Consider the following 13,921-nt stretch of genomic DNA (forward strand, 5'->3'; position numbering starts at 1 on the left):
GTCTTCGTTCTCACATCTGCAGGGTGCCACAGTTGTGCCGAGCACTGAACTAGTGACGAGGGCGTATACCAAGAGGGCCCTACGTCCAGTTTCTGCAACTGGGTAGGTAATGGGCTCGTAGACTCAAGTGGGACTCTTCCTTTCCAAAGGCTGGCCCAGTTGGTTGTCATGGTGGCCACAGACCACGTATAGAACCAGCCATGTTACCCAGTGGGCCCTGAGGTCGGGCCTCTCCATCCTCAAAGGCTTTGCTCACTACTGAGAGCTGAGAGACCTGGGTGTATCCTTAGCTCCACAAGAGCAAATACTTCATGGAAACCTGCCTGAGTCATAGGTTCTTCATCTATAAAAAGCGGGTAAAAAATATCCTGGGTCCCATACTGGGATAGGGTGTGGAAAAGTGTTTTTAAAACTGCCAGCACTGCCTGACTATACAGTTTTACACAGATCTGGACTCATCAGTTGAATAGATCCTGTCATTTAATACATGTCTAGTCTCGACACAAGCACTTTCCATAACATTTCTCACAAAGATAAATACCAAGGGCAGAAGGTTAGGCAGACTCATTACTAGGGTTTTGAATATCCCTCTTCTTGCCTCCCTCTTAACCTAAATGGGGCCCGTGCTTGCTTCCCCAGATAGTAAGATGAGGCGGGTACTCGTGGTACATTTTTGTCTGACAGAGCGGAGACCTGACCTTATGGAGTGCATTAGTGCAGCTTCTTACATTTTTTTCATCAGCCACAAATATGTCTTCCTCTGGCACAAAGATGTAAAATTGCATGCTTTCAGATATTCTGGTGCTTTTACTTTATTTTGTTTTACTGTTTATATTTAGGTTCAGCTCAGCATTGATACATTGATACATTGTGTGATCTATTTTTTATCTCTACGGGGTAGGTTAGTGGGGGCCACAGCTCAGAAGAAAGGTATTTGCATTGTTAAATAACATGATCTGACCGTGATCTAACGTGAGATCTAACACATGAGCATGACTTTAAATGCCATGAATAATTTCTTAACAATCAGGCCATAATTTACAAGTGTACATCCAAATGAATATTTTTCTTCCAGAAATATCTGAAGGGAAAAATTTTAATGTTACTTTTAAAATGTTTCGAAGAGGTCTCATCCAAGTAGACTATTTTAAAGTTTGTCACTCTGAAAGTACAAATTTGAATGTGTCTATTAAAATCAGTGGCCTTATTTTATTCTCACACACCATGCATGTATCTTTCTTTTGTTAATATAGCAGATTGATATTTAAAATAGTCAACAATTGGTACAGTTAGTGTTCCCACCAGGCAGAAGATACCTGGTTTGTATGAGGCGTCAGGGCATGCTGGCTGGACTTTGGGGCAGTGAAATAGATAAAACGGATCTGCGTACCTTGAGCAGTCTGGGATATTAAAACCCTAGTACTATAGAGGGAGGACAAATTCCACCTTAGAGAACTCTTGATCTTAGACTACGTGGTAAACTCAGATAAGCTGGGGGAGGAATAAGACCATTCAGGGAACAAATCGTTCCAGCAAAAGCTCTTGCCTGACACCCAGAGAAAAAGCAATCCGAGGGCTTAGGAAGTTTTTCAGATATTAAAGATTTATTTGAGCTTATTGCCCACTCATAATGATATTTTGCAAGAGTAGCAGATGGCCCTGCTTTTCATGATGTCGATACCAAGGTGGCTGCTCACTCATGGCTACCTCTACCTAACATAAATAAAGTCACTGAGCAATTGAGCTAAAACCCAAGGTTTCGCTTCTATTTCTCTAAGTAATTACTTTTGTGTAAACTTCATTTAATGCTAGTTGCATTTTGCGTTCTTCCAGATCACTGCTCCTCACAATTAACCAGTCAGCTCCCCACTTGCTATTTTGAAAGGAAGTCTACTTCTCTATTCCTGACCTTGAGCCAAGGCTTTCCTCGGCCTTGTGACACTTCACTTGGCCCCACAGCACCCTCTGTTGCCTGGCCAAAACAGACTCACCTCCTTGGTGTTCCATATCCCAGACACTTCTGAGGTTCAAGACTATTTCCCATCCACTACTTCTTTTTTTATTTTTGACTTCATTTCAGGTTCTTCCTTCAGCTGGTTTCAGTCTGGATGTAAGAAATTTAGAGGCTGTTTCAAGATTAAAAAAATCATATTGCAGCTTTGGATCTAGCAACAAAATGCTCTTTATCCCCGCTGCTCTTTATCTTTGATGCGGTCAACATCAAATGAAGAAGGACGTATACATGATCCTTAAATGATCTTCTTTTATATGTATTTATGTCCTTCCTTCAATTTTGGGTCTCTGTGATTGCATCTATTATCTCATTTTATTTGTTCAGCTTCTAGGTGAGTTCCTCAAGGATACAGTCTGTATCTTGTAGATTTTGGGTCCTCATCACCTAACACAGGGCCTGGCATATCATATGAATCATAAATATAGGCATAGGGGTGTGTGTGTGTGTGTGTGTGTGTGTGCGCGTGTAAGAAAGCAGGAGACGCAAGTCACTGTGATACTCTGTACAAGTCATTCATTGATGGCGAACCAATAGGCCTGGCTGCCATTTTCATAAAGGAGGGAGCGCACGCTGTGAGATAAGATTACATAACCAGGGTTTCTAATCCTGAATGGAGACTAACAGTAAAACTCCCAGAATTAAATCCCTTAGTGATGACTCTTTAAAACTACGAGACATGTGAGGAATCAAGTATTTACTGCATTCCAGAAGCAGCCCCAGACTTCACTACTATCCTAAGAGCCACATGAAGACTATAAAATGCCCAAGCAGATTTATATTACAGACAAAAAAAAGTTACCTTGTTGGATTATTTTAAAATCCAATCCACACATCCCTGAGGAATTCATTAACTGTTCACGACTAGAGAAGAGATTCCTAGGCGCCAAGCCACTCCTTCTGCATAGTCACCTTTATCTCCCCTTGTACCCAGCAATTATTGATCACTCAGCTTGGTCTTACCTTAATCAGGATCTCCATAAAGCTGCTCTATATGAAACAATTCTTAACACGACTCAACAAGGCTTTGCCCTAAATTATTTTATGATTTTTGCACCTAAAAGTCTGTTTATTTTTTTAAATTTAGAATGTTTTGAGTCTAAAGAGTTTAGACTTTTGTGCAAATTTTAAAATCTGCCCTCAATTCCAAGGCCTCTCTGGATTTTTATCCCATTGTATGTCATTTGAATAGGAGTAAGAAGCACTCATTGACTGGGGCTGAAGGGGTGTGTGGACTGCTGTTGTGGCTAGATAATGTCACGCTGTGGGGCAGAGTGTCATGTCTACACCTGGTCATGGTGCGATCAAAGCGTGTCACCAGGCATCTACCCTCTTCAGCAAAGAGAAAACTTCCCTGCTGTTAGTCATTGCTGCACTCTCCTTCTTTTAACCATTGAGATACATTACATAGACCAAGGAACATGTTTCAACCTAACGATAACGTTTGCATTAAGGGGAATTCCATGTAATTAAAAGGGGAAAGTAGACCGCAAACTAAGGCAGGATAACTCTTGAGAGCTGCCTGAGCCAATTTTTTATCCCCACTCAATTTCATGAATAATTTAAAAGCATATAGAAAAGAGCAGATAAATATTTGTCCAACGATTGCGTGAATACTTTTGCACTTTAGAAAACTTCATTATCTACTAATTAATTTGCATTAGGGTGAACATCACTCTTTGTAAGAGTATAGACCCATGTGGCCATTTGGAAATGTTTTATTCTGTACTAACAATTACCACTCTCTTGAAATACCAGAATCCCACACAAATGGCTTAAAAGGTCTACAAATTTCTCTTGATTCTCACATATTTTGGGCTGTCTAATAGAATTCTCTGCAATGATGGAAATGTTCTGTATCTGTTCTGTCCAATATGGGAGCCACAAGCCACTTGGAATGCAGCTAGTGCAACTAAGATGCTGAAGTTTAAATTTAACTTAATTTTAATTCATTCAAATTTAAGGAGCCACATGTGGCTAGGCTACTCTATTGGAAGGTACGGCTCTGTTAAAAGATCATAAAAGCAAAACTTGAAACACGAGCAAACACGTTTAAAGGCACCCCTGTCAGCCTTCACCATGCCTGCTCTCCCATGAGGACAGTTTGTTCATTTTTCTTCTGACTTCCTTCAGTGTGATCATTTTTGAATTTTGTAGTTTTGAGGATGGTAAATGCTATTCCATCAGCCAATTCTTTGCTCTCATGGTTCTTAAGCTTGGCTGCACACCAGCATCACCCCCAGAGATGAGATTCAGCAAGTTTGGAGGAGACTGGGCATCTGTGTTTCTCAGGCTCCACAGATGATTCAGATCTGCAGCCAGGCTCGGGGATGACGGCTTTACACCAGAGATCCCAAACTGGCAGCCCTTGGGCCAAATACACCCTCAGAACATATGTTCATCCCACACAGTATTTTAAAATGTTTTGAATCAGTTGCCGACTTCTACAAATTATAATTTTTTTGTCTAAAAAAGTGGAGTAAAGGCTGCCCCCTTTGGTTATCAAGCATAATGTCTGTGGTTCAACATTACTCACCCATCTCATACCAGGCCAGCCCCAAATAGGCCCTGAGTTTGAGACTCTTTCCTTGACCTACGTCTATATAGCACGTGCCCAAACAGGCAGCAACTCCTTTAGATCAATGCATGATGCCTACGATGGAGCACCAACCATTTTATCCATGGACCGTCCTGTAATCACCTCAGCAGGCTCAAGAACATTCTCTTACCATCAAGTAAAACTCGTAAGTAAATATGGTGGGAGATTCAATAAGAGAATGGGTCCCAGCCCAGGACCATGAGATCAATCCTGTTCAAGGACAAATCACTAAATTCAGGCAAAAGATTGTCTTTTTTATTTTCTGCACCCTGAACTCTCTCACCTAAAGCACCATAAGGCCAGACAAGACTGTCAGGGAGGGTATCTTTGTTATAAATTCTTATCTCTATTTAAAAAAATATTTATAGCTCTCTCACCTTTTACCCAGTTTCCCTTCCAATGTATTTGTATTCAGCCGTGGTTCCCAGCGTGAACACCAGTGGGTCATACTTGTTTACTTTTCTTTCTTTTGAGAACCCTCTATAATGATAGGTAAGGAATGAAAATATGCAAACCCGCACAGTGAGATAAAACATAGACGGGTCATCAGTGAGCTGATGAAAACCAGACAGGGGAGTGCTAATTGACCTAGAAAGGCAGAGGAAGGAATAACTTTGGAATATTTGTGGAAACAATAGATCTTCCCAGAAAAACATATGTATGCCAAACATCTTGTAATCAAGATTTTATGGGACCCGGAATCCCATCCATTGATTCCTAGTTGAAAAAGCCACCAACTTGAAATAAGACATACTACTTGATAAATGCTTATACTGGATACAAAGCACCAAAATGTCAGTCGCAGTGGGACATAGTTTTGAATCAAATACTATGTTTAGGCTTTATTATCAAAAGGCACAGCATGAGGCTATAAATAAAATGCAAGGAATACACAGTCTCCCTCCCAGAATCATGCTAAACTAAGTGTCATCTAGAACTAGTGGATTTCTTAGGACACAATAAATAAATACACCTGTGGCATTTTAATTTTTAAACAAATCCTTAGAGACACCCATAAAAAGCTGAGACATTTCCTGGGATTGCACACACACATGCACACACACACACACACACATACACACATTGAAAACAGTCCTTGAGGCCTTAGCCTGGTCAGTTCTCCTAACTCAGGGCTGACTATTTTGCTCCTGTTTTGCCCCTGAGTGGCAATTGGCACCATCATTGAGATGATGAATTAGGAGTCACCTTGAGGTATGAAACATGCAACGTAAAATGATCTTCCTTTCTAATTGGAAATGCCTGATCTATTTCTACATATGACAGGTACCAAAAGTAAAGTGAAGAAGTTTGGTTTTCCCACAAGGTGACTTCCAGTTTTCTTTCTCAGCCGCTTTTTTGAGGATATTTGGACTTTTCACACATCTTGATTTCCCTCCAAATAATGCCACGGATATTCCTTCAAGTCTTCCTGTGCTCATCTTTCTCCTTTTGCTGCTGCAGATGCTCTCTCCACCTTGCTCTGGGCCCTGGCAGGCCGGCCACTGTGCCCTGCATCTCCCAGGCGCCCTTGACACCTGGCTTCCAGGAGCCAAGGGACCTGTAGGTGGGAGAAGAAAGGGATATCGGGATATTTCTTCCTCTCTTCCTTCTTGTTGTGCTCAGTCTCAGATAGTCATTACATACCACCCCAACTAGAGATTCTGCTGATGGCCGCTCCGCCACATCTCACTTTCCTCAGCTCGAGGAACTCTATTCCTCCTCTCTGTCCCTCTTGCCCTTGGTGTGGGAATGGCTGCCTGCAACGGCTTGCCTCCGCAAGCCTTGACATCTGTAGTTCATTCCCTTATCTATACCTCTGGAGGAATTCCCTTATTACAGTCTTATCTCGGAAACAAGTTGAAGGGAAGGCAGTCAGCTTCCTGATGAGACCATGGCTGACATACTTCACCTGTCTTCTCTTCAGACAGGTAGGACTCACAGGGCAGAAAGGAGAGAGGAGAAAATGCTTGAAGAAGGGAAAGAAACAGTATGGTTTTTAAAGACAAGACTTAGCCACATAATAGAGAGACTAAAACCCATCAGAAATGCTCTTCTCTTTAAAATAGATCCCTTGGTAAGATGTCACTGACCTACTTTTCAACTTTGCTTTTAACAAAGACCAGTTTTGATGCACATTTTACTAATTTCCATCTTTTGTCTATTCATTTCAAATAAAAAATGGAACATATTTATTGAGCATACTGTATATGTTCATAACTCTTAATTCTTAAGGTTTTAGTAATCCCATTTTAGACAAGAAAAAACTGAGGCTCTGAGAGATCAAAGAATTTTCCCCAAATCATATAGCTAGCTGGCAGGGTAGCCAGAATCAATAACTTAGCAAATATAATTTCATATGGAATATTGCTTTCTTATGTTATTGTAAAGTATTTCTCTTCAATTTGACTGTGATCTTAAGATTTTTTTTTTTTTGCAAAAAGAGCTTATTGTGCCTACATAGTTTTTATTAAAAACAATTGACTCATACTTATTATTGTTTTTGCCTCTGAGACTCCTCTATAGTTATAATTAATGAATAAAAAATATGTAAGCCCAAATGATGCCATCAGTTGATGAAAACTAGATAGATGAGCACTAATTAATTCAGAAAGTCAGAGAAAGGCACAGCTTAATGGCTTCCCAAGGAAAATTTGGTCAGGAAGGAACCCTAGAGAACTTTGGAACCAAAGATTGAACATACACTGGGGGCAAGAATGAGAAATGGGGCTGAAGGAGAGCGGATGGGAAAACAACAATGACAATGGATATCTGTGATCCTTGAAGATGTTTATATTTTAAAATGAGACACCGAAAAGATGATTGGGAAGTGTGGGTCTGTTATCAGGGTTTATAATTTTGTTTACTTTACGTAGAATAATCAAGAATGAAGAGAGCTATTTTTCCTCCTGTCCCCAGCCCGACTCACATTCTCTCTCTGAGAATGCCTGCCGCAAGGTATCAACCAGGTAGGCAAGAAGTCGGAGGTTTCTCCCCTGGTGGAAAGCAGTGGTCCTAGAGAACAGCCCTCCATATGGATTGCGTGTAAGTCCACAGCAGCTGGATTTATGGACTTCAAAGCTGCAAACCGCACAAATGGTCCCACACCAAGACAAGTGTTAAGTAAATCACAGTATGTTCAGCTAATGGGACACTTTGCAGGAAAAGAAAAAAAGAGAGAGAGAAAGAAACAAACTATCAATTATGTAACCTAATGCAAAAATTGAAAGGCTGGTTGGCTCAGGTATTGCTGGGAAAGGGCACGAGTGAACTTCCTAGGGTTATGAGGATATTCTGCAGCATGAGAGGGATGTGGGTTACACGGCTTACGTGTATCAAGACTCACTAAATACTTATGATCAATCCTTTTCATGGTATGTAAGGTAGACCTCAAAATTAAAAGGCAAAAAGAAAAAAAAAAAGGATAAAATTCCATTCTCAATCATTGAAAGGTAGAAGATAACTTCCTTAATCTGATGAATTAAATATCTCTATCAAAACCTATAGAAAATATCACATTTTTAATGAAAAATTTAGAAACATTTTTATCAAAGGCAGCTAAAATACAGAGACAGCGGCTAATATCTGTGTTGGTCTATATAGTATTCACCATTGTGAGAAAACAAAGGGAGGAAAATATAGCAAAACTCCACTATATGCCTTTTATTGTTTCTTGAAGTATGTGAATGTAATACCTATTCCAAAATTAAATAAAAATAATTTCAAAAATAAATGCTGCTGACTTAGCTCAGGAAAAATTGAGCTATAATCATTCAAAATGAACATGATCCTCTTCTGATAATATCATTTATATAAAAAATCCAAGAATATCTACAGACAAGTTATTTGACCTCTCTCTTTTTTAAAGATTTTATGATTTTATTTTCAGAGAGAGGGGAAGGGAGGGAGAAAGAGAGGGAGCGAAACATCGATGTGCGAGAGGCAACTAAAACATCAGTTGGCTGCCTCTCGCATGCCCCCAACCAAGAATCTGGCCCGCAGCCCAAGCACCTGCCCTGACTGGGTATTGAACCAGTGATCTTTCAGTCCACAGACCAGTGTTCAATCCACTGAGCCACACCAGCCAGGGCTGATCTAGGACACTAGTTCTATCAGATTAGGGCTCCACTCTTATGACCTCATTTAGCCTTACTTACCTCCCTTAAAGGCTCTACCTCTAAGTAAAGACATATTAGGGGGCAGGGCTTCAAAATATGCACTTTTGAGGGGACACAGTTCAGTCCTTAACAGTCAGATCCTCAAGTTCATTATCTATTGTATAAAACTACCTCCAAACTTATTCTCTTAATGTAACAATAATTCAGTATGTCTCACGATTCTATGGGTTGGCCAGGTGGTTCTTCTGATTCAGATGGTGTTGACAATAGTTTTGTCAATTTTCTCACTAGCACAGAGCATGATCTACTGTCCTTCCAGAATTCTACAGTTGTTCCCTCACTGCTTTGTCAACTTCTGCTAGCTGCCTCCTTGCCTCTATCCATTAGCCAGCCCAATGGCCTTGTCACATATATGAGGTTTTGATTGTAGATCACCTCATTTCTAGGCACCAGTTTCTCTTTCAACTAGTCTTTGCTGTGGAATAAAACACCCCAAAGTTTAATACTTGAATCAACAAGAATGCATCATTTCATGAAATTCTGGGTGGGCCAAGCAGTTCTCTGCTGCTTCCACTGAGGCTCCTGCACACAGCTGCGTTCAACCGGCAGGTCAGCTGTCTGGGCGCTGAATGGAGCTGGGACAGCTGGGTTTCTCTTTCCATAAACTCTTTCATCCTGGGCTTCATTATGCTATGTTGGTCTCAAGGCAACACTCCAAGAGAATGAAGGCAGAAACTATATCACATTATGTGTTCCAAACCCTGGAACTTGCAAGATGTCACCTTGGCCACATTCTATTGGGTAGAGCAAAGAGCAAAGCCAGCCCAGATTCAAGACGTTGGAAAATAGACTCCACTTCTTGCCAGAAGCTGCAAAGACTCTGTGGCCATATTTAATTTGCCACAGAAAGTTATGCCATGCTTCTTGATGAAAAGACTCAATATCATAAAGATGTCAGTTCCTTCAAATAAATCTGCATAGTCAATGTCATACCAATCAAAATCCCAACAGGGTATTTCAGGAAACTTGATAATGTGTTTCTAAATTTTATATGGGAGAGCAAAGGGCTCAGAATCACCAACACAATTTTGAAGGAAGGATCACTCCTCACAGTTATCAAGATTTATTATAAAACTATGGAAACAGCAATTCGAGGAGCAATTCATGTGAAGTCGCCACTATACATTGCAGAAATGGGATGTATCACAACCCAAGCAGCTTTACAGAGCAATTTACCTTTATGGTTTAATAGTGAAAATATACAAATCTAAGATATAGGAAGCAATTTTTTTCTAGCTTTATTGAGATATAATTGACATACATAATATGTAGCATATATCTTAATATGTATCTTTATATGTTGCAAAATGATGACCACCATAGCCTTAGCTAAGACCTTCATCCCGTCACATAATAACCATTTCTTTTTGGTTATGAGAACATGTAAGATCTACTCTCTTAGTATCTTTAAAGTATATAGTACAGTGTTATTAGCTGTAATCACCACACTATATTAATATTAGGTCCCCAAAACTTATTCATCTCATACCTGCAAGATTGTACTCTTTAACCAAAATCTCCCCATTTCTCCCATCCCCCAGTCTCTGGCAAACACCATTCCAGTCTCTGTTCCTATGAGTTTGACTTTTTGATTTTCCACATACAGTATTCCCTTACTTATCGCGGGTATTATGTTCTCAACCCCCCTGCGATAGGTGAAAATCCATGAAGTAGAAATCTTACATTTATTTTACTATTTATATATATTTTAAGGCTTTATAAACCCTTCCCACACACTTATAAACCATTCCCAGTCCCTTATTAACCTTTCCCACTCCCTTATTAACCTTTTCCACAGTTTTATAAACACTACTTAAGTTCTTAAACATAATCTTACACTCTTAAACCTATGTAACTTTAACAACATATGTGTACAGTACTGCAAAATCCTGTAACATAACGAAAAATCTGTGATAAATAATTAAATATAATACAGTAGTCCCACTCTATGTCATGGTTCACTTATCGTGGCCTCACTGTATCGTGGGATTTTTTAAAATATTATATTTAATTATTTATTGTGGATTTTTTGCTGTATCGTGGGATTTTGCAGTACTGTATATGTGTGTTGTTAAAGTTGCATAGGTTTAAGAGTGTCGAATAGGCACACAGGAGACTTCCGGCCAAGATGGAGGCCTAGACTGGTACACTCCGTCTCCCTCCACAACTAAGAAGGAATACAACTGCCGTGGGACTGGAGATAACCAGAAGTTCCAGAAAATAAATGGAAGTCCAACATATGAAGTTGTGAGGAAGTGGTGCTTGTCCAGACAGGTGTTGGGGGCGAGGCTGAGCCAGAGAGGTCCGGCTATGCTGGCGGTGGCAGCAGCGGTGATGGTGCTGGGAAGGTGGTAAGCACACACACCTGTATCTAGGGGGAGGTGAGAAACACCTGGGGAGCACCCCTGGCTGCAAACAGGACCTCTCAGCTTGTGATTCCAATACCAGAGAAGGCAGACCCTCATTGCCTTGGACTGTGAGGCACAGAGGGGGTGGGGATGGAGGAGGAGGCTCCTGGTCTCTCAGCGGAGAGCGAACAGCAGGAATCCATCTTGGACCCCCACCCCCACAGAAAACGCCACAGTGTGGTGAGAAGGGCCGCCTGGTTGTAATGAGTACATGGGGCTCTTCCCCCTATAGCATAGGAGGTGTGACAGCCCTGCCCAGGAAGCAAAGGTAAACACAAAATGGTCAGGATGGCATAGATCATGATAGAGATCCCAGTGATGCAGCTGACTAGGCAGAAAATATCTAATCTAATGAAGCAGCAGATAGGAAATCTTTCTGAGGCACAGTTCAGAGCTTTAGTTATAAAAATGCTTACAGACCTAACAGCAGATCTTAAACAAGATGGGGAAGGAATGAAGACTAGTCCTGCTGAAATGAATGAAAACACATATGAAACTAGAGGTGAGGGAAAGAAAACCAGGGATCAAATCAACAAATCAGAACATAGGGAAGGAACAAACAGTCAACCAGTGCAGAAAGAGGAAACAAAAAGTGAGGAAAATGAGAAGAGGCTCAGAAACCTATGGGAGAGCTATAAACGGGCCAACATCCAAATCATAGGGTTGCCAGAGGTGAAGAAGAATTAGAAATTGAAAAATCATGTGAAAAAATAATGAAGCAGAATTTCCCTAACTTGGGGAAGGAAATAGACTTACAGGTCCAGGAAGCCCAGAGAGTTCCAAAACAACTGGACCCAGGGAGAACCACACCAAGACACATTATAATCAAAATGTCAAAAATTAAGGATAAAGAGAGAATCTTAAAAGCACCAAGAGAGAAGAAGAGAATTACATACAAAAAGGTCCCAATAAGACTATCAGCTGATTTCTCAAAAGATACTCTGCAGGCAAGAAGGAACTGGCAAGAAATACTCAAAGTAATGAAAAGCAAAAACCTACAACCACAATTACTCTATCCAGCGAAGCTGTCATTCAGAATAGAAGGGCAGATAAAGTGCTTCCAGGACAAAGTAAAACTGAAGGAGTTCATCAGATCCAAACCACTGTTATATGAAATGTTAAAGGGACTTGTTTAGGAGAAAGAGGATCAAAACTATGAACATTAAAATGAAAACTGTATCACAGCAACCAACAACAGAAGCTAGGGAACCGAAACAAAGGCAAACTAAGTAGGCAACGAGAGTGGAATAAGAATTATAGGTATGGGGAACATTGTGGGGAAGGTCAGCAGGGACGGGGTGGGGGGAAGGGATGGAGATGGTACAGGAATTAAGAAGCATAGTAGGAGGGAGTGGGGTAGACAGGAAGATGTTGAGAAGAACTATATGCACAACCAATGGGCATAGACCAAGGGGTGGAGGACAACTTGAGGGAGGGGTGTCACTGGGTGGAGGGGAACAAAGAGAAAAGAAATTGGGACAACCGTAACAGCATAACCAATAAAGCATATTAAAACAAACAAACAAACAAACAAAAAAGTGTAGAATATGTTTAAGAACATAAGTAGTGTTTATAAAAGTGTGGAAAAGGTTAATAAGGGAGTGCGAAAGGTTAGTAAGGGACTGGGAACAGTTTATAAGTGTGTGGGAAGGGTTTATAAAGCCTTAAAATATATAAAAGTACTAAAATAAATGTAAGGTTCCTACTTCGCGGATTTTCACCTTTCGTGGGGATGGGGTGAGCGTGTCTAGAACATAATACCAGCTATAAGTGAGGGAATACTGTATTTAAAAAAATCCCGTGATACAGTGAAGCCGTGATAAGTGAACTGCGATATAGAGAGGGACGACTGTATAAGGGATATCACGTATTTCAGTATTTGTCTTTCTCTGTCTGACTTAAGTCACTTAGAATAATGGCAGTAAAAAATATAAGACATGCATCTCTCTTGAGCTCTATTGTAGAATGCCCTTAGATACAGCTTTTTGCCTTTACTAAGTTAAAAACTTTATGTGTGTGTATGATTTCTGTCTCAATTTTTGAAGAACATAGAAGAATTTGTACTTGATGAAAATTTTGAACTGAGTATATACTAATGACGTGTATTTGGAACTGAAGGTAGTTTGAAAGTAAACGTTATAGAATTCCAAAAACTGTTAGAGAATGGCAAATCTCTTGAGCTCAAGAAGTAATGAAAGGCCAGCGGGCATTAAAACTGTTTTCTAAACCTCACATACCCACAGATTCCGGCGTACACACACCCATAAAAGGAAAAGCCACCTATTATTTTATAAAACAAAAGCCAATGTTAGTGTAGAGAAGTACACATTGTAGGAAGTCAGAAGGCAACAGAAGAAAAAGGACTGGTTCACAGGACGGAAGGGAGAGCCGATGGCTCTGAGCAGGGTCACTTGGTGAACGCAGCCACCACCGCCCACAGGACCTCGCTGGCGTTGGCCTTCAGACACTCCACCTCGGGGTCCAAGTCGAGGAGCTGCCGCACTCGCTTGGTGGCCAAGTCGTACTGCTCGTCCAGAAGGGGCGCGAAGGCGTTCTCCAGGACGTCGGAGGCGTGCGCGAGGTAAACGAGGGCCAGCAGGCGCTTGTCCATGCGGTGGGGGCCGTTTGCCCACTTGTCACTGTTGATGTTGACCTTGATCACCTGGCTGAGGTACTGTTCGTCAGGTTTCTTACTGCAAAGCTCCTCCTGCTCCCCACACCTTTCCAT

General features: G+C 40.9%; 1 pseudogene; it reads right to left on the reverse strand.

Annotated features, from left to right (window-relative positions):
* Positions 1-13,540: 13,540 nt before the first annotated feature.
* Positions 13,541-13,921, reverse strand: LOC150008236 (Golgi phosphoprotein 3 pseudogene; annotated as a pseudogene).

This window comes from Furipterus horrens, unplaced genomic scaffold, assembly GCF_987537825.1.
Source record: "Furipterus horrens unplaced genomic scaffold, mFurHor1.1.pri manual_scaffold_5, whole genome shotgun sequence".
In the NCBI taxonomy this organism is placed as follows: Eukaryota; Metazoa; Chordata; class Mammalia; order Chiroptera; family Furipteridae; genus Furipterus; species Furipterus horrens.